This window comes from Pseudophryne corroboree, chromosome 3 (genome assembly GCF_028390025.1).
Source record: "Pseudophryne corroboree isolate aPseCor3 chromosome 3, aPseCor3.hap2, whole genome shotgun sequence".
Lineage (NCBI taxonomy): Eukaryota > Metazoa > Chordata > Amphibia > Anura > Myobatrachidae > Pseudophryne > Pseudophryne corroboree.
In genome coordinates, this window is record NC_086446.1 from 650,134,151 (window position 1) to 650,153,965 (window position 19,815).

The following is a 19,815-nucleotide window of genomic DNA, read 5'->3' on the forward strand; positions in this document are numbered from 1 at the left end:
TATAAGGACTGCATATATTTATCAGCCAATTAATTTGTAAGCCTGACATAATATATTTGCAGATATATATGATAACGCATATTAATTTAAATATATCCATATATTAATAACCATATATGTTATATTAAATATTAATATTCATAAATATGATTCCATAAATCAATATTGGCGACCACGAATTGGACTTGTTATTACTGAATCTGATTATCTGATTTATAATATTTATGAGGAGTAGCAAATGCTATAAACTGGCTACCAAATCTGCAGAATCACGGTGGGGATGTATCTATGAAAATTTATTACCATTGTGTAATGTCAATTTTGTATTCTGTATAACCTAGGATAAATGTGTTAGTGCAGTATACGTTATTTTAACTAACATAATATCTATTAGGAAGCAGCACCAATGGCTGTAAGCCTGCTGGCAAAGTACAAGATCACAGTGGAATAGGTTACAAATGAGAATAAAGAATTTAAAGGCCTAGAATAGAAAATGTGCACAGTGGAAATGAGTATTTCAAAATAAATGTATAAATGTACCAGGTATTAGAGTTTAACCTTAAGACACCGGTCAATCTTAAGGAGAGGATACCTTCAGTACTAAAAACAAAGAATATATTAATTTAGCATTGCAATGTTAAATATGCAAAAAGTTGCAGCAGCATTAGGAAAAATGCGCAGAACTGCGGCTTTAGAAGCCAAACAGAAATGTAAAGAAGAATCAGGTTCACGTCTTCGTAAGGCGTGCCTGACCATTAATGCAAAAATGCATTCATTATTTAAGTCCCTTAAACAGGAAAATAAACAGAAAAAGATTAAGTCAAAAGCAAAAAGTCTGGCAGTTTGTAATCAAATTGTCAAGATCTCTCATGAAGAGATAACATCCAGCAAGCAAGCTGAGGTTATGGAAACACCTAACAGAAATAGTGTAGTATGTGAGACACTGTCTACAGGATTCAGAAATGACTTAATCAGTCAAGATCCTAAAATGAATAAATGTACCGAATAAATGTTGCAGGACTGCATCAATGTGCAGCGCATGGAGTCTGTTATGGTCACACAGACCACAAGCAGAACAGCCTCTGTGGTAAATGAAGAAAGTAGCAATGTGCCGGATGTGTCTTTTATCAGACAGCACATTAATGTAAAGGAGGTAGCAGCAATAGGAGATGTCCCCTATACTGTTTCTACTAAAGGGGAAGATTATTGTAACTCAGATTATGAGTATTCTGCTGAATACACTCTCAGAGTTCCCAATGTAAATTAAGAATTTGTTATGCCCTTAGGCAAAGGTGAATTGTCAGCAGATTTAAACACTGATAGCTGCAGTACAGTGCACACAGGGGTGGAGAAGTTCCCCATGGTGAAAACTCCCATGGCAACCAGAGTTGCAAACCTTGAAATGTATTCACCTGGAAACATGTTTAAAGGGAAAATCCATGAAATTAATTCAGGAATGCATGTTTACAAACAAAGTTCCCAAACTTATGTAACCCCCACCGAGCACTCAGAGACTTCTAGTGATGGTGCAAATGTTTGCATGCTCTCAGAGAGACCACATGCAGAGTGTCATTCTGCAAACCACACACCAATTAACAATGACACAAAGTATCACCAGGATGAGAATCTTTTTATGCCCTGGTGCCATAACCATTTTATTACAGGTGTGGAAAGACAGAAAGCCCTGGGACCTGCAATACATATTTGGCAAAGTCTAACAAGTTTCTCTCCCCACAAGAATATTTTTCAGGAAATACAAGATGCTTCAAGACCAAGAAGCCATGCCAAGCAGCAAACGCTATGGTTGGAGACAGTCTGGGACCAGGCTGCGTCACAAGGGAGTATGGTCACAAGTGAATACGGTAGTATCATTCCTTTACTTGTTAGATCCAATGTAGCCATTGTTTGCTTTGATGTTCAAACAGCCACAGTTTCCAAATTAAACCTGCATCATATCTGCAGCGACAATTGTGCTGTCATTGACACACAATGTGACAGGAAAGATTGGCACAGGCCAAAAACAATTGTTTGTTTGTTATTCAATCTTTAAAGACACATTTGTAAATTCTGTACCTGATAACATGCAGCAGATAGGACAGAATGCATAGCAAGCTATGTTAAATGACTGTATAAATATCTGTGATATTCATTGTATGTCTTTTTGTTTGATTCATAGTAATCCTGGCAACCTGTATACAGAATGGTGCAAGACTCCAAAAAGACTCCAATTTACAAGGGAAAAGGTCTTCATTAACCCTTTCATCGCTGCTATCCAGCAAAATCTACATAGCATCCCTAAAGACTGATATATGGACAAATCCTCAAGGAGTTTTCCAGTTTCACAAGAAAGGGGAAGGTTTTCATTAACCCTTTCATCACAAGTAATCATTACTTGTCTTTCAAACTACATGTACACTCCCACAACAGTGTACAGCACATCTCATCACTGTGATTATACAGAACAGTCTCATCCCTTCATATACCTTAATCACATATATGTAAACATTTGTCTGAGATATATTTTATATCATTGTATTATATACCTTGTAAATATTTTATGTTTTTTTTTATATTACACAATAGATACTACCTATGCTTCCTTCGTAAAAGCTTCAAAACTAATTAAATATCTAATACAGGATGATATCCCGCGTTTTAACAAATTGGGACAAGATTATTAAGTGGGATGAATAATTCTCTTAATAAAGACTGTAACAAGTCAAAGAGAATTATTTGTAGCATAACAGGGTCACTGTATATGCACATGGCTGCATATAACATAATACTGGATGGAATTAGATTTAGTCAAAGCCATTCCTAAATGATATTTAATATCTGTTTGAAGCAAAATTATATTCATTTATTGTATTGATAGGATGTTACTATATACACATCAACAGCATTTTAAATAATTATTAGTCAAAATATAGGTAGGATAGAAAACGCCTTTATATGGGTTAAACTGGTATAAGTTTATTTAAGATTGAGATGTATAAATAGGTACAAAGTAGAATAAGGAGACTTAAGACTGCATGGTAATTTATTCAGTGAGGAAATACAGTAAACAGAGTAGGGGTACTACTCGCAGCCATTTGTGGTACTATTGCCCGAAGACAATTAAGACCTACTATTAACAAGGAAAGAAAGAAAGAAAGAAAGAAAGAAAGAAAGAAAGAAAGAGAAAAGAAAAGAAAGAAAAAAAGACTGGTTCATACTGTATATGCCTGTTCTATTCAAAATCACAACCTGTTTTGTGCAAAGCAATATGGACACTGGTCACAACTGCGGTATTGGATAAACGCAAAGGAAACAGAACTGCTAAGGACTGTATAAAGACCATTACTGAGGGTTGTCACAAGTACTGAGTTGCAAACTCAGGATTACAGTACGCAAAATATACAGCACTCGACGTACAAAGCCCTCTGCCTCAAACAGCGAAATGGCAAGCAAAGGAGCAGCTGCTATGAAGAATTCTACTTCAACTGCCTCCATAATGCAAACGCAAGGCGTCTCCAATTGCAAGCAAACCACGCAGATGACAGTCTTATCCCAGTACATTGCTACAGACAAGAACAGCAAAAATGTCCAAACGTACTGATCCAGATACAGAAAAAAAAGGTCTACAATTGGGCTATGGTATTCCAAATGTCTGTAGAAATTAGTTTTCCTCATGAATACTGAATAAAAACCTCAGTCTTGGTCTGCTTTAGTTAAAAGTAAAAGTAGAATAAGGTTAGGTAAGCTAAGAATTTTTAGAGATTTTTAAAATCATAATGGTTATTATTATTACACTTATGGTATATATTATGGTTACAACGAAAGTTATGTTTGAAGGAATATTTTGAAATATATTTGGAAGCAATTACGCTAGTTTAATGTGTGGCCAATCAAAATAATTTCTCATGGCCACAAGGGGGCGACTGTTGCCTTATAGGTAATTGTCTGCACTTAGTATAATATTAGGGCAATGGATATTGTCTGAATTAAAATAATTCATTATAAATAAGTGATGTAACCATAGTGTGTAGTGGATATATATAGTAAGGAATAGATATGAAATAAATTTGAATGTATGAGGTAATGTTTTGCTGATTTAAGAGATTAGGTTTGTGTATGTGTTTATATAGATATACTGTATATTTGTGTTTTACTGCAAGATGGTAAAACAGTGTAGGGAACAGGTTTATTCTGCTCTAGCCATAAATAAGGCTAGAGAGGTCACAGTAAGATCAAGAGTCATTGTAGAGAAAAGGTATTAGGCCATAAATGATAATAGGTGTGTGACAGAGCTCTGTTGGTCATTGGAATTCACAGGTGTGCTTACAATAGATCAGAATCAAGGTTTACAATACCTATCGCAATTATAAAACTGGTTTGTCTATTGTCCAGTAAAGGTTAAAGCTAGGGAGCATAAATTAACTACTATGAAAAGAGATCGCATCCATTGATAAAACATGGTGTAACCCACCCCAGGAAAACTTGTCAATACAACAGAACTTTGGATGAAAAGACATTCCAGATTTTACAATACTATACTTGCTTAAGGCCGTGTGGACACCACACTTTTATGACACCATGCCTCCGTGAACAGGACACGACAGCCCAGTTCAATGTTTGTTTTATTACACCTTGGAATCTGACAAACCTATAATTACCTATTCCATTGGAAACTATGAGAATATGATAGTTTGAATTGGTAAAATATGGGATAAAAGGAGCAGGCTTTTTAGTTAGGAGGAGGGAGAAGGAAGAAGGAGAAGGAGAGAAGGAAGGAAGTCAGTCAGGAGAAGTCATGGAGAACATGCAGAAGGAATGATTCTTGGGATGGCAATCTTTAACTTGCAAGTATACATTTTATGTTAGTAATCAAACTGTTTGTGAAACTTATGTCATGTTGTTTTATGTTATATAACGAAGGAAGCATAGCATAGCTTAATATAATAATTAGTATATATATCACTACTGTGTATATCTTATTCTGTACGATTTGATCTGCCTGTAAATAAATAATCATATAAAAAGAGCGGTAATATTCAAGCTTGAACTCTCTTTAAGGAATCTTAACTTCATAATTTCATAAGTCATATATATATAAGGACTGCATATATTTATCAGCCAATTAATTTGTAAGCCTGACATAATATATTTGCAGATATATATGATAACGCATATTAATTTAAATATATCCATATATTAATAACCATATATGTTATATTAAATACTAATATTCATAAATATGATTCCATAAATCAATATTTGTATCGTTACACATTTATAGAGCACTGCAAGAAAATGGATTTGGACACAAATCTTCTTTATACCACAATCATGCACTTAACTTGAGAACTCATTGTTATTCAGTAACAATACCCTTTATTCACTAACACATTTCAATATACTGCCATACCCAGGATTCAAACCTGTTGAATTCTAATATACTGCCATACCCAGGAAATAACCTGTTGAATTCGGGTGTAGTATGGTATGCCGGCAGCCGGGCTCCTGGTGACCAGCATACCAGCGCCGGGAGCCCAACTGCCAGCATACCGACAGCTTGGCGAGTGCAAATGAGCCCCTTGCGGGCTCGCTGCACTTGCCACGCTGAAGGCACTGTGGCGCGCTACGCTACGCGCGCCACGTGCGCCACGCTATTTATTCTCCCTCCAGGGGGGTCGTGGACCCCCAGGAGGGAGAAAATCTGTCGGTATACTGGCTGTTGGGATTCCGGCGCCGGTATACTGTGCGCCGGGATCCCGACAGTCGGCAACCTGAAGACCACCCGTTGAATTCTAATCAAACACCATACTCATTGAGCTATGTGATCCTGCATAAAAACTATACTATGAACACTATATGAAGCTACTGTTAAAAAAAACTATATTATCAACACTATATGAAGCTACTGTTAAAAAAATAATCAGCCTTGCAATTGATCAGATCTATGTAGTGTGCAGCCACACATCCAGTCCCTTGCAGCCACACACTACATAGATCTGCTCAGCCGCAATGCTAATCATTTTTTCATTAAGTAAGCTTCAAATAGTTAGAATTCTCTAGCTTAGAATTATCTACCTTTCTATGCAAGGGAGATAGCCCAATAAATAGATTGTCTAATTGCAATGCCACAGGTAATGGGTTCGAATCCCGGGCATGTCAGCATCTTGAAATGTAATAAAGGATAGTGTGACTAAATAACAAAGAAATCTCAAATCAAGTCCATGAATGTTGTATAGGTATTAGTGACAAAAGGGGTGGGAGTAGGAGACAGTGGCGGCCCGGAGATGCTGGCCTTCAAAAAGGAGGGAAGCTGCAAGTGAAAGTAATTAAAACTGATAATTGACAAGTGCTGCCAACAGCACCCCCTACCCTGCTGTGCCGACGTGATGGGGTCCTGCAACCCAGACCCCATACCTAATATTAGGGATCCCCAGTGACGGCGACGCCTTGCCGTTCGGCCGGGGGGCTTAACCCTATATCTGCACATATACGCAACTAATATCTCTGTATTATCTGATTATTATGTAGTGTTATTTTTCACTCAATGTGCATCAGGGATAGAAAAAAAAATTCTTACACAGAATTACCCATCCCTTTTAGCACCTGAGTGACATCACAATCTGAATGAGCAGATTTCCAATAAATGTGCATTGTAGTTCTTCTAGTAAGAAATAATATATATTATTGTTCTCTGCTGATACACTTAAGTATTTTTTTTTTAAATTAAAATGCCTTTTCAGTCGTGTTCCAAAGAATTATACAGAATAATTAAGAGGGGTTTCATAAGCTCCTTAATGTTATAGGTGTACTACAAGAAAGTGTGTAACAAACTCTAAAATAAGGGATAATGTTGATACCACACTATCGACGGTTATGGTGTCGACATTGTTAAAATGTTGACATGCAACATATTCATAATCACAGAATGTTGAATTTGTCAGAATGTTGACATTAAGGTTAGACTGTGTGTATGTGGGGCGGGAGATTAGGGTTAGGCACAAGAGGTAGGTTAGAGGTTATGGATATGGTAATAATACTTACTGGAACACCGGAGGATCAGAGGTCTGATGGTCACATGATGGTCACATGATGGTCACATGATGGTCACATGACTGCACTGGAGAGGGTGTAGCATGAGGAGCAGGTTATTGGTCACTGGCCACCAGGGACAATATCTCAACATGGTCAATGTTGACAGTATAACCATGTCAACATTCACATGTTGGCATGATGAATGTTTACATTATGCCCGTCAACATATACAATACCCCTAAAGTAATGATATGGACACAAGAGTTGACATAAAACTTGGTCAATAATTATATCGCTAACGTATAACTAGACCTACAGTAGTATGGTGGCAAGGAGAAAATTGAGCAGATCAGATTACAGCTATGAGGACATGCAATCCAGCAGCAGCCTCCAGAATGCCTTTCACCTACTCCCTCATATCATGCCCAATGGATGACCCACCCAACAAAGTGGTATTGTTGACAGCAAGTTACAGGCTATGGACCCTATTCAGGTTGGATGGAAGCGAACCGATAATCGCAATTGAGCAATTGTTGGTACATACATTGGTGTTTCACTACAATTACAGCATGCACGCACAGTTTTTTTTAAAACAATGTAAACACTTTTGTTTAGTAAGATCATTGATATGAAATAAACAAGGAGAAGCATGTTTAGATATCACTAAAGCAAGATTTCTCCTATATAGCACTGCTAGTCTGGAGGCGTGGAGTCTGACAAGCTAACTGGTGTTTACCAAGACATAGCCCCCCCCCCCCCCCCCCCCCAGACTGGAATAGTGAGGGAAGTAGATACATTAGGTAACTAGCACAAGTAGCAGAAGGTATACTGGCATAGAATGGGCACGGTAGTGCAAGCAAGGGTAAAATGCACAGATAATATTGCAGGACAGCTGGAACTGGGAAAGGTAATGTACAGGAGATGTTTCAGGACTACTGGGGCACTGTGAGGAGCGATGTGCTACAGATACTGTAGAGGTTTGCTAAAACAGAAAAAAGGTTAAAGAACAGTTGTAGCTGCTAGACTGCAGGTATACACACTAGAGATGCTGCAGGTCTGACATAATATATTTGCAGATATATATGATAACGCATATTAATTTAAATATATCCATATATTAATAACCATATATGTTATATTAAATACTAATATTCATAAATATGATTCCATAAATCAATATTTGTATCGTTACACATTTATAGAGCACTGCAAGAAAATGGATTTGGACACAAATCTTCTTTATACCACAATCATGCACTTAACTTGAGAACTCATTGTTATTCAGTAACAATACCCTTTATTCACTAACACATTTCAATATACTGCCATACCCAGGATTCAAACCTGTTGAATTCTAATATACTGCCATACCCAGGAAATAACCTGTTGAATTCGGGTGTAGTATGGTATGCCGGCAGCCGGGCTCCTGGTGACCAGCATACCAGCGCCGGGAGCCCAACTGCCAGCATACCGACAGCTTGGCGAGTGCAAATGAGCCCCTTGCGGGCTCGCTGCACTTGCCACGCTGAAGGCACTGTGGCGCGCTACGCTACGCGCGCCACGTGCGCCACGCTATTTATTCTCCCTCCAGGGGGGTCGTGGACCCCCAGGAGGGAGAAAATCTGTCGGTATACCGGCTGTTGGGATTCCGGCGCCGGTATACTGTGCGCCGGGATCCCGACAGTCGGCAACCTGAAGACCACCCGTTGAATTCTAATCAAACACCATACTCATTGAGCTATGTGATCCTGCATAAAAACTATACTATGAACACTATATGAAGCTACTGTTAAAAAAAACTATATTATCAACACTATATGAAGCTACTGTTAAAAAAATAATCAGCCTTGCAATTGATCAGATCTATGTAGTGTGCAGCCACACATCCAGTCCCTTGCAGCCACACACTACATAGATCTGCTCAGCCGCAATGCTGATCATTTTTTCATTAAGTAAGCTTCAAATAGTTAGAATTCTCTAGCTTAGAATTATCTACCTTTCTATGCAAGGGAGATAGCCCAATAAATAGATTGTCTAATTGCAATGCCACAGGTAATGGGTTCGAATCCCGGGCATGTCAGCATCTTGAAATGTAATAAAGGATAGTGTGACTAAATAACAAAGAAATCTCAAATCAAGTCCATGAATGTTGTATAGGTATTAGTGACAAAAGGGGTGGGAGTAGGAGACAGTGGCGGCCCGGAGATGCTGGCCTTCAAAAAGGAGGGAAGCTGCAAGTGAAAGTAATTAAAACTGATAATTGACAAGTGCTGCCAACAGCACCCCCTACCCTGCTGTGCCGACGTGATGGGGTCCTGCAACCCAGACCCCATACCTAATATTAGGGATCCCCAGTGACGGCGACGCCTTGCCGTTCGGCCGGGGGGCTTAACCCTATATCTGCACATATACGCAACTAATATCTCTGTATTATCTGATTATTATGTAGTGTTATTTTTCACTCAATGTGCATCAGGGATAGAAAAAAAAATTCTTACACAGAATTACCCATCCCTTTTAGCACCTGAGTGACATCACAATCTGAATGAGCAGATTTCCAATAAATGTGCATTGTAGTTCTTCTAGTAAGAAATAATATATATTATTGTTCTCTGCTGATACACTTAAGTATTTTTTTTTTAAATTAAAATGCCTTTTCAGTCGTGTTCCAAAGAATTATACAGAATAATTAAGAGGGGTTTCATAAGCTCCTTAATGTTATAGGTGTACTACAAGAAAGTGTGTAACAAACTCTAAAATAAGGGATAATGTTGATACCACACTATCGACGGTTATGGTGTCGACATTGTTAAAATGTTGACATGCAACATATTCATAATCACAGAATGTTGAATTTGTCAGAATGTTGACATTAAGGTTAGACTGTGTGTATGTGGGGCGGGAGATTAGGGTTAGGCACAAGAGGTAGGTTAGAGGTTATGGATATGGTAATAATACTTACTGGAACACCGGAGGATCAGAGGTCTGATGGTCACATGATGGTCACATGATGGTCACATGATGGTCACATGACTGCACTGGAGAGGGTGTAGCATGAGGAGCAGGTTATTGGTCACTGGCCACCAGGGACAATATCTCAACATGGTCAATGTTGACAGTATAACCATGTCAACATTCACATGTTGGCATGATGAATGTTTACATTATGCCCGTCAACATATACAATACCCCTAAAGTAATGATATGGACACAAGAGTTGACGTAAAACTTGGTCAATAATTATATCGCTAACGTATAACTAGACCTACAGTAGTATGGTGGCAAGGAGAAAATTGAGCAGATCAGATTACAGCTATGAGGACATGCAATCCAGCAGCAGCCTCCAGAATGCCTTTCACCTACTCCCTCATATCATGCCCAATGGATGACCCACCCAACAAAGTGGTATTGTTGACAGCAAGTTACAGGCTATGGACCCTATTCAGGTTGGATGGAAGCGAACCGATAATCGCAATTGAGCAATTGTTGGTACATACATTGGTGTTTCACTACAATTACAGCATGCACGCACAGTTTTTTTTAAAACAATGTAAACACTTTTGTTTAGTAAGATCATTGATATGAAATAAACAAGGAGAAGCATGTTTAGATATCACTAAAGCAAGATTTCTCCTATATAGCACTGCTAGTCTGGAGGCGTGGAGTCTGACAAGCTAACTGGTGTTTACCAAGACATAGCCCCCCCCCCCCCCCCCCCCAGACTGGAATAGTGAGGGAAGTAGATACATTAGGTAACTAGCACAAGTAGCAGAAGGTATACTGGCATAGAATGGGCACGGTAGTGCAAGCAAGGGTAAAATGCACAGATAATATTGCAGGACAGCTGGAACTGGGAAAGGTAATGTACAGGAGATGTTTCAGGACTACTGGGGCACTGTGAGGAGCGATGTGCTACAGATACTGTAGAGGTTTGCTAAAACAGAAAAAAGGTTAAAGAACAGTTGTAGCTGCTAGACTGCAGGTATACACACTAGAGATGCTGCAGGTCTGCTGAGACAGAGAAAAGATTAAAGCAGAGGTGTACCTGCAGGACTGCAGGAGCAGTGTGAGAGCCTGAAAACTGGGATATTGCAGATCTGCTGGGCAGTATTGGAGTTAAAGTACAGGTGTAGCTGCAGGACTGCAGGAGCAGTGGGAGAGCCTGCACACTGTATATATTGCAGATCTGCAGGAGCAGTGTGAGATACTGTGCACTGGTGAGATTGAAGGTTTGCTGGAGCAGTGCAGATGTTAAAGCACCGGTGTAGCTGCAGGACTACAGGAGCAGTGTGAGATACTGTGCACTGGTGATATTGAAGGTTTGCTGGAGCAGTGCAGATGTTAAAGCACCGGTGTAGCTGCAGGACTACAGGAGCAGTGTGAGATACTGTGCACTGGTGATATTGAAGGTTTGCTGGAGCAGTGCAGATGTTAAAGCACCGGTGTAGCTGCAGGACTACAGGAGCAGTGTGATATACTGTGCACTGGTGATATTGAAGGTTTGCTGGAGCAGTGCAGATGTTAAAGCACCGGTGTAGCTGCAGGACTACAGGAGCAGTGTGAGATACTGTGCACTGGTGATATTGAAGGTTTGCTGGAGCAGTGCAGATGTTAAAGCACCGGTGTAGCTGCAGGACTACAGGAGCAGTGTGAGATACTGTGCACTGGTGATATTGAAGGTTTGCTGGAGCAGTGCAGAGGTTAAAGCACTGGTGTAGCTGCAGGACTACAGGAGCAGTGTGAGATACTGTGCACTGGTGATATTGCAAGTTTGCTGGAGCAGTGCAGAGGTTAAAGCACTGGTGTAGCTGCAGGACTGAGACAATGTAGTGTGAGACAATGTACTGGAAAATCTGCAGCCCAGTCATGGGTATACACAATGAGATTTACAAGAGGAGACCCAGAAGTAGTTGGAGATCTTAAAGCCAAGAACAAATGACTGCACAGGAATGTAAGAGAATTTCAGGAGGTTTCCAGATGGAGTCGCAGGAACACCATCACACAATGATACCAGGAACCAGGAGTAAGAGATCTGGTCATGTAGGTTAGATGAAGTCTGAGAAAAGAGGAAGTGTACAAAAGCCATTTAAATAGCCCACGTCAAGTGGGCTAATTCAGGATTCACTGTCAGCACTCAGGTGACCACAGGTTCAGGGACAGGATTGCCTATTTGCGAAGATGGAGCAAATCCAAGGTGGCATTACCCATGCGTCGGCGCCACTATGTGAGATGCTGAAACAGCTGCTGATAGCAGATGGCAGGAGAGAGCTACGGCACTGTGAAAGGAAGAGAGAGGCCAGCAACTAACCAGACCTGATAAGCTGGATCCCCATACTGTATATCCAACTACAATACGTTCTTGTTAGTTCCTGCATATATATCTGCTTTAGACTGCAAGATTTTGCAAGAAGGATTTTTTCTAGTTCAGAGATAACATTTTCTTATGCTAGTGAGCAAATAAAACCACAGTACATTCTCTAGATAGCAGTCATAGTATAAAACTCATTAAGCTATAAATTGCTATTTCCAGGCTACTCAATGTGTTGTTATTTATCTATAATATCTGATTAAATTGTTATAATAATAATAATAATAATAATAATTGTATCTTGTGTACCTTTAAATGCTGTACAAACAGTGTAATACAAACTGAAATACAGAATTGTAAAATCTGGCATAAGTTTTCTAGACCTGTTTAATATGTTGAGCGTTGAGTAAAAACCATTTCAGCAATATCCAATGAAAATCAAAATGAGTTGGGTATATTTTGTCAACATGTGGTACCCCAGAAACAGAACGTGCCACTAGAACTAAAGTGCCCTGCTGTGGGTGTTAATATATATGTGAAAATGATATATAACATTGGTAATGGCTGTTGATGTTATTATCTTTGCTGAAAGCTGTTTTCTCCCTTAAGCTTTTTAATGATTTTTTTTCCAGCAGCCAAGACTGTTTACATTTAATGGGGCATAGACTAAGGCTATAAGAGAGCCAGCTGTAAGTGCAGTCAGTAGGAGGAGGACTGGCATGCACTGACACAGAAACTGTAGTTGGATAGATGGGTTAAAAAAAAATGCATTTTAACTGTAGTCCTTAGGGAGAGGTCATATACCATTTTGCAGTTCCTTAAGCTAAGCGGCATTTGTGATGACGAGGAAATCTAAGCAGTGCTATGCACAGCATCTTCCCTTCTGGCGGTGAGACCTGGGGTTCCCGTAGCTCCAGTAGTAGAGATGGAGTTAATCCACCAGGAGGCTGACCGAGAGACGGAGTTCCAGCAGCCTCTTTCCAGATGGAGCTCTCATAGAAGGTGACATGGAGGTGGACTTGTCCCCATATGAGGAGCTGGGGCTGCGGATCATCCTTCACCTCAGTGTGAGCAGAAACTAATTTAGAGGAGACAGACAGCACTACAAGACAGCTGTATTGTTAACCTGTCTGAGGTCTGTAGTACAGCACCCTACACAGCACTACACTGCAGGACTACATGTTAGCTGTATCCCCGGTAAAACAGTTATTCACAGGGTGTAGTGACCAGCATAGTGATCTACTGTAGGAGCTCCCAGCTGAGGGATAAGTACAAGTAGGAGAGCAGTGGTCCTAAATGAAAGGAAAGCAGACTGTGGGTCTTATTCAGGCTAGTTAGCAAACCAAAAAAGTTAGCAACTGGGTAAAACCATGTTAAACTACAGGGGGGCAGATATAACATGTGCAGAGAGAGTTAGATTTGGGTTGGGTGTGTTAAAACTGAAATCTAAATTGCAGTGTAAAAATAAAGCAGCTAGTATTTACCCTGCACAGAAACAATATAACCCACCCAAACACAATACGGGCAGACTTGCAGGAATTCCCAAACAGCCTATAGCTCACAGGGTATTACATTTTGCCCCTGATCTCAGTTCAGATTTTTATGCCAAGTGTAAATGGCTGTAGAAAACCATAATAGGCATCAAGTAACACCCTGAAAACCTCAAAACCAAGAACCAGCAACAACAGTAGCAATATCAGTGAGCGACATGACTTTAACCAACCTATTTGGCTTCACTGTAGCAAAAATAGAATAAAGAAGACTCTTGTTTGGGTGCACTCTTGTTACTGTTGTATTTATCGATATTATTAAAACATAACTTTTATTATGCTTTGTTAAAATAAAGTCAGTATCCACTCATTCTCCCCATGGAGTTATTATCAAGCAAATAAAGGGAAAACCCACAGATGTATCATTGGAGGAAACATCTAGCACCCTTCATAGACGATAATATTCAGATGAGTTGGAGGAGAGCTAAGAACATTAAGGACCTCCTAGTTAGGAGTCATTTTCAAAAACCATTGGCAAAATCGAACATACCAACTGGCTCCTTCCCCTGCGGGCATTGTAAAGCTTGTCCCCTCATATTGAAGACTAATTCCGTGACCGATCGCTATGGAGAATCAATTCAGATCAAACACTTTTTCAATTGCAGCACCCAGGGAGTGATATACTGTATAGAGTGTAGCTGCAATTTAAAATACGTCGGGATGACGACAAGGAAATTAAAAGAACGTGTATTGGAACATGTAGGGAATTGCCGAAACGTCAATAGTGATCTGACCCGAATGAAAAAATTGACTCCGGTGGCACGACATTTCCATTCTCATCACACGGATTTTTCAAAAGAATTTAAGGTGTTTGGTCTGGATAAAGTCCAACTGGGAATAAGAGGAGGTGATATGACGAAAGAACTGCTCAAACGAGAAACGGAATGGATTTTTAAATTGAATACACACAGACCCCAGGGACTCAATGAGAGCTTTAACTACAGTGCATTCCTTTGAAAATTCCGTGGTAGCAACGTTAACACACAGATACAAGTATCACCTAATTTGAATCCAACAAGGACCCAAACCCATGGCACCCACAGTTTGAAGCAATCCACTTCTCCATCACACCATGCACCTTCCAAGTAAATAACTATAATACTCTTTTCACTCTTTTCACTCTCATTCCCATGCATGTTAGGCTCCTACCACATTCCAATACACCACACTAAATTACTTACCCAATCAGCCCAGTTACACACACACCTACATTTCCCTTCTTTCCCCCCCTTCCCTCTTTTTTCCCCCCTTTTTTCCCCTCCCTCCAAACCCGCCCCCTCCCCCCACACAACGATGGTCACAGACACCTTTCACCCATTCATCACAGACTAAGCAACATTCCCCACTTACACATAGGCACAATCAATTGGCAATTCAAGCCAATATACACTTCCCACACTTGGCCCTTCCACATCCTGTCACCTCAACAAATCCCCAGTGACGTTATAAGCCTCAATACAACTACCTCCTCAATCAGCCCTCCTACCATTCTTTCTCCCAACTTTCCTTTCACCCCCCACAATTTTTTCCCTCCCCCCCCTCCCGGCCCCCACCCACCCTTCCCTAAAACCCCTCACCTTTCTATCCACATCAGAATACAAATCAGACCCAAATCCTGTCATTTCATCACAACCAACAAACTCCCCCTCCCACACCTTTCCCCCCCCCCCAATTTCTGCACACCCTATATCCTATTACTATGACCACAGACCAACGTCTCCTGACCCATGTATTAACCAAAGCTGGACAACAATACGCCAGCATTTCCAATAGCTGATAGCCAAGCAACATGACATCCTCCATTTTATTAATATACGCAGGCTAATAGGCCAGCGATCTCTGTATCAAACCCACAGTGACCTTTTATCAAACTAGTATGCAAAACTCCAGCAATCCAATCGGTCTGTTGCTATGCAACGAGACGCCACCTTTCTTAACAGACTCCAGGTCACGACACAATAAATAAATGGTCACTATGGCAGCAGACCCGCCCACCTGCAGCAGCACTGGTCAAGCGGGTGTCCGGCCGGACGGCAATACAGCCAGGCACACGAAGTGTCTTCTCCCCCGCAGCGCGCGGATCATTTCCCTTCCCCTCTTCTTCTTTTTGCTGTCCCTCTTTCTTTCTACTCTCTCCTTCCACAATTTTTCTAAATATTTCATTTTTTCTCCTTCCCGAGTGTCCTAGAGAATAGGACCTCCCCGTCACCTCCTATAAGCCTATGCCCTCAGGTTGCCTAGAAACCACATACACACCCACGACTTCCGCCTATACAGCGCGAGCTGAACATCTCCACTCTCCTACTTGAGCGTCCCACAGAATAGGACCTCCCCGTCACCTCCCATAAGCCGATGCCTTCAAGTTTGCCTTGCAACCACAAATACACCCACGACTTCCGTCTATACAGCGAGAGCTGAATATCTCCTATCTCCTACTCCAGCGTCCCAGGGAATAGGACCTCCCCATCACCTCCCATAAGCCGATGCCCTAAAGGTTGCCAAGCAACCACATACACACCCACGACTTCCGCCTATACAGCGGGAGCTGAACCCCGCCTCTCTCCTACTCGAGCGTCCCAGAGATTAGGACCTCCCCGTCACCTCCCATAAGCCGATGCTTTCCAGGTTGCCAAGCAACCACATACACACCCACGGCTTCCGCCGAACAGCAGGAGCTGGACATTTAATTAAGAGACACGCAGCCATTGGCTGACCAATTAATAACAGGGCTTTTAAACCCGGCACAACATCAGAATACCAGCATTGGAAGTGAGCAAGCCCGATTTGACGGGTGAAACGCGTTTTCCTACCCATATATGCAACAAGAACTCTGAGCAAGGCATGCAATAGGATCCTATCATGGGAGAATATCAGCACTACTAATCACCTTTAACTGACCCAGCGACCTGGGCGGTACCCGGTATCAATTGTGATATCTTTTCTTTATTCTTGTCTGATCTGTAATTTTTGTTGGTGCATACATATAACTGGTGTTCAAAACAGCATACTTATTCCATGTGTAGCTAAATAATGGAGATGACAGCTCCAGCCATGATACACGTATGCTAAAATTGATTGGTATGTTACCTTCATTCGTCATACATTCCTGCATACACTTTATTTTGGGACTTTCTTTCTGATAATATTGGATATGCTGTTCAAATTGAATTGAGAAAGTGTGTGGATGTAATTTTTCCCGTGAAAGGGCATCTCCACAGTTAACCCATATAGAGACACCGTGAACATATATCGAATATAACACATATATCCAATTATGCTCGAATAAAGCATTGTACTATCTTTTTCTCTCTACTAAAGATTTCATCCCTCTTTCTATTTTCGTGGACTCTCATCCATGATTCCTGGGAGTAATCCCAGGTCTAACATAGACAGCAGATCCACACTTCTTCCTTAATCTACTGAATAGGTGCACTCTCATTGGTGAGTGGGACACCTCATTCACAGGTTACTATCATACCTCACCGCTAGAGCCCAATCTCGTCTGATCTTGGAAGCAAAACGGTGATGGGCTGGGTCAGTATCTGAGGGGTGACCCTCAGAGAATACCCAGTGTAGTAATCTGAGGTTGTCTCATTTTAAAACTCAATACCAACAGCAGTATCACCACTACTTCTTCCTTCCCACTTATATCCTGATTTTTTTCAGGCAAGAATCGATTAGGAATCAACAACTTATCCCCAGCGACATCAGGCACACCTATCAGGTCATGTGTGCTGAGGATAGGATGAGATAGTATATACATGTTTCAAACACTCCCGGTGTAATTGATATCTACTCGTGCATGACCAACATTGGTCCCACTAATACAAGCATTGCTTGTACTGGGATAGCATGAGAACAGGTGTATGGTGATTTTTTCAGGCAAGAATCAATAGGAATCAACAACTTATTAATTCCAGCGATATCAGGCACACCTATTAGCTTTTGTGTGCTGAGAATAGGATTAGGCAGTATATACTTGTTATAAACACTCCCAATGTAATTGATACCTATTTGTGCATGACCAACTCTGGTCCCATTAATACAAGCATCGCTTGTACTGGTATGGCATGAGAACAGGTGTATGGTGATTATATCTACACCTCTATGCCAGTCTATATTGGGATAGGCTAAACCAGAACATACAAACCCCTTTTTAGCCCTTTCCTCCAATGATACATCTGTGGGTTTTCCCTTTATTTGCTTGATAATAACTCCATGGGGAGAATGAGTGGATACTGACTTTATTTTAACAAAGCATAATAAAAGTTATGTTTTAATAATATCGATAAATACAACAGTAACAAGAGTGCACCCAAACAAGAGTCTTCTTTATTCTATTTTTGCTCCAGCTTTTCTCTGACTCTGGGTGCACCACCAGACGGTAATTAAGAGATTATCTCTGTATAAACGTATACTGGTTCACATAAACACATGTAATTGTGTAATACTGGTGCGGAATCACCAACCTTTCTCGGTAAACCTGTATTTTTGCTGATCCTAGATCAGTTTCAGATTCCTGCACAGTTTGATAAACACTTTACCCAGTGGCCAGTGGTCCTTTTCTTTCCTTTCCACTGCTCTGGATCAACTCAGTATCCACCAAAACAATACAACCGCATATGATGTCTTCATTTTCCTTGAAATCTGAACTTACCAGACGTAGGAACACCGAGGGCTTTGAAGATCTTTTCCTAGAAACTGGGGATTCAGGAAGCCCGACCTCCGACTGGAGGGGCCCTTTATCCAAACTCCAGAAAACATTACAGAGGAGAACACGACTTACTTGGGACATCACCACTCTGGAGAACTATATTAAACACAAAATCGTACCCAGAGGCCTCAGACCTAGGATTTTTCCTTCCTTTCCCTTAGCCACAGATAATCTGAAGGCAGAGTGGGAAAATACCCTTCTAAAATGCTCCAGTGAATTATTACATATACTCATTAAACATGATACCCTGATCCTGGATCAGGTAGAAAAAGAAATAGAAGAGGTTGGAAAAAGTCTGGAAAAGTGGGAAAAGGATCTCTCTTTACAATCTACTTTTGAAAAACACAAGAGAGACCTGGAGATTTATGAAAGAAACATCATAGAACTTAAGCGAAACAAACTTCAGAGGGACAAACGGGACTTTTCACTGGGCAATCAATTTCGTTGGAACACACAGCCCCCAAAGTATAGAGATAGGAAACCAAAAGAGGACTATACTTTCTCGGAGTTTGAGTCATCCAATAGCGAGGACTCCGCAAATGAAGTGACAGACGTCCCACGCACCCACTATATCCCGGAAGACCGAGAGGACTCGCCCTATTTTTTAGGACGGGGCCAAAAGACAAAAGGACGAACCAGACCCGGAGGCCAATACGGAGGGGGAGAAAGAAGAGACAGAGGAAGGAACAACAATTGGGATACCCCACGGACCTCGAGATATCCGGAACGACAGAGGAAGGCTCGTTAAATCAACCCTCCATGCATCATCTAAAGATCATCAATCTTTCCGAGAGAACAATTACTCCTGAACAAACCAAAGTTTTAAGCAAGGGCCTTTCTTTCTCACCCTCGAAACCCTTTAATAGATTTTTGTGGGAGAAAGACCTGAGAATGTATGGGAGGAAATTACTCCTAAAGAAATTCTTTAAGAAACAAGATCCCACACGAGGACTGGCTGATATCGATCCTATTTGGGATACTGAAGATTTGGGCATGATTGAGATTCTAGAAGAACTTCAACTTGAATCTGGGATGGAAATGACCAGTAAAAATCGTCCTATCTGTAAAGGGAAATCAACCTTCTTTCCCCCCGATAATAATAGCCCAGAAATCAGAGTCTTTCTGGACATGGTATCCAGAGAATTTGATGCGATACAAAAGAAAAATCGTAATAGACTTCATTTCTTTCCACCAAATTTGGACGCAGGAGAAAG

At 40.8% G+C, this 19,815-nt stretch overlaps 1 protein-coding gene and 1 pseudogene across 1 annotated transcript in view; one reads left to right on the plus strand and one right to left on the minus strand.

Annotated features, from left to right (window-relative positions):
* Positions 1-19,815, minus strand: part of TMEM26 (transmembrane protein 26) — a 193,560-nt gene that overhangs the window by 126,123 nt on the left and 47,622 nt on the right. The window lies entirely within an intron of this gene.
* On the plus strand, positions 17,352-17,469 carry LOC134897760 (5S ribosomal RNA; annotated as a pseudogene).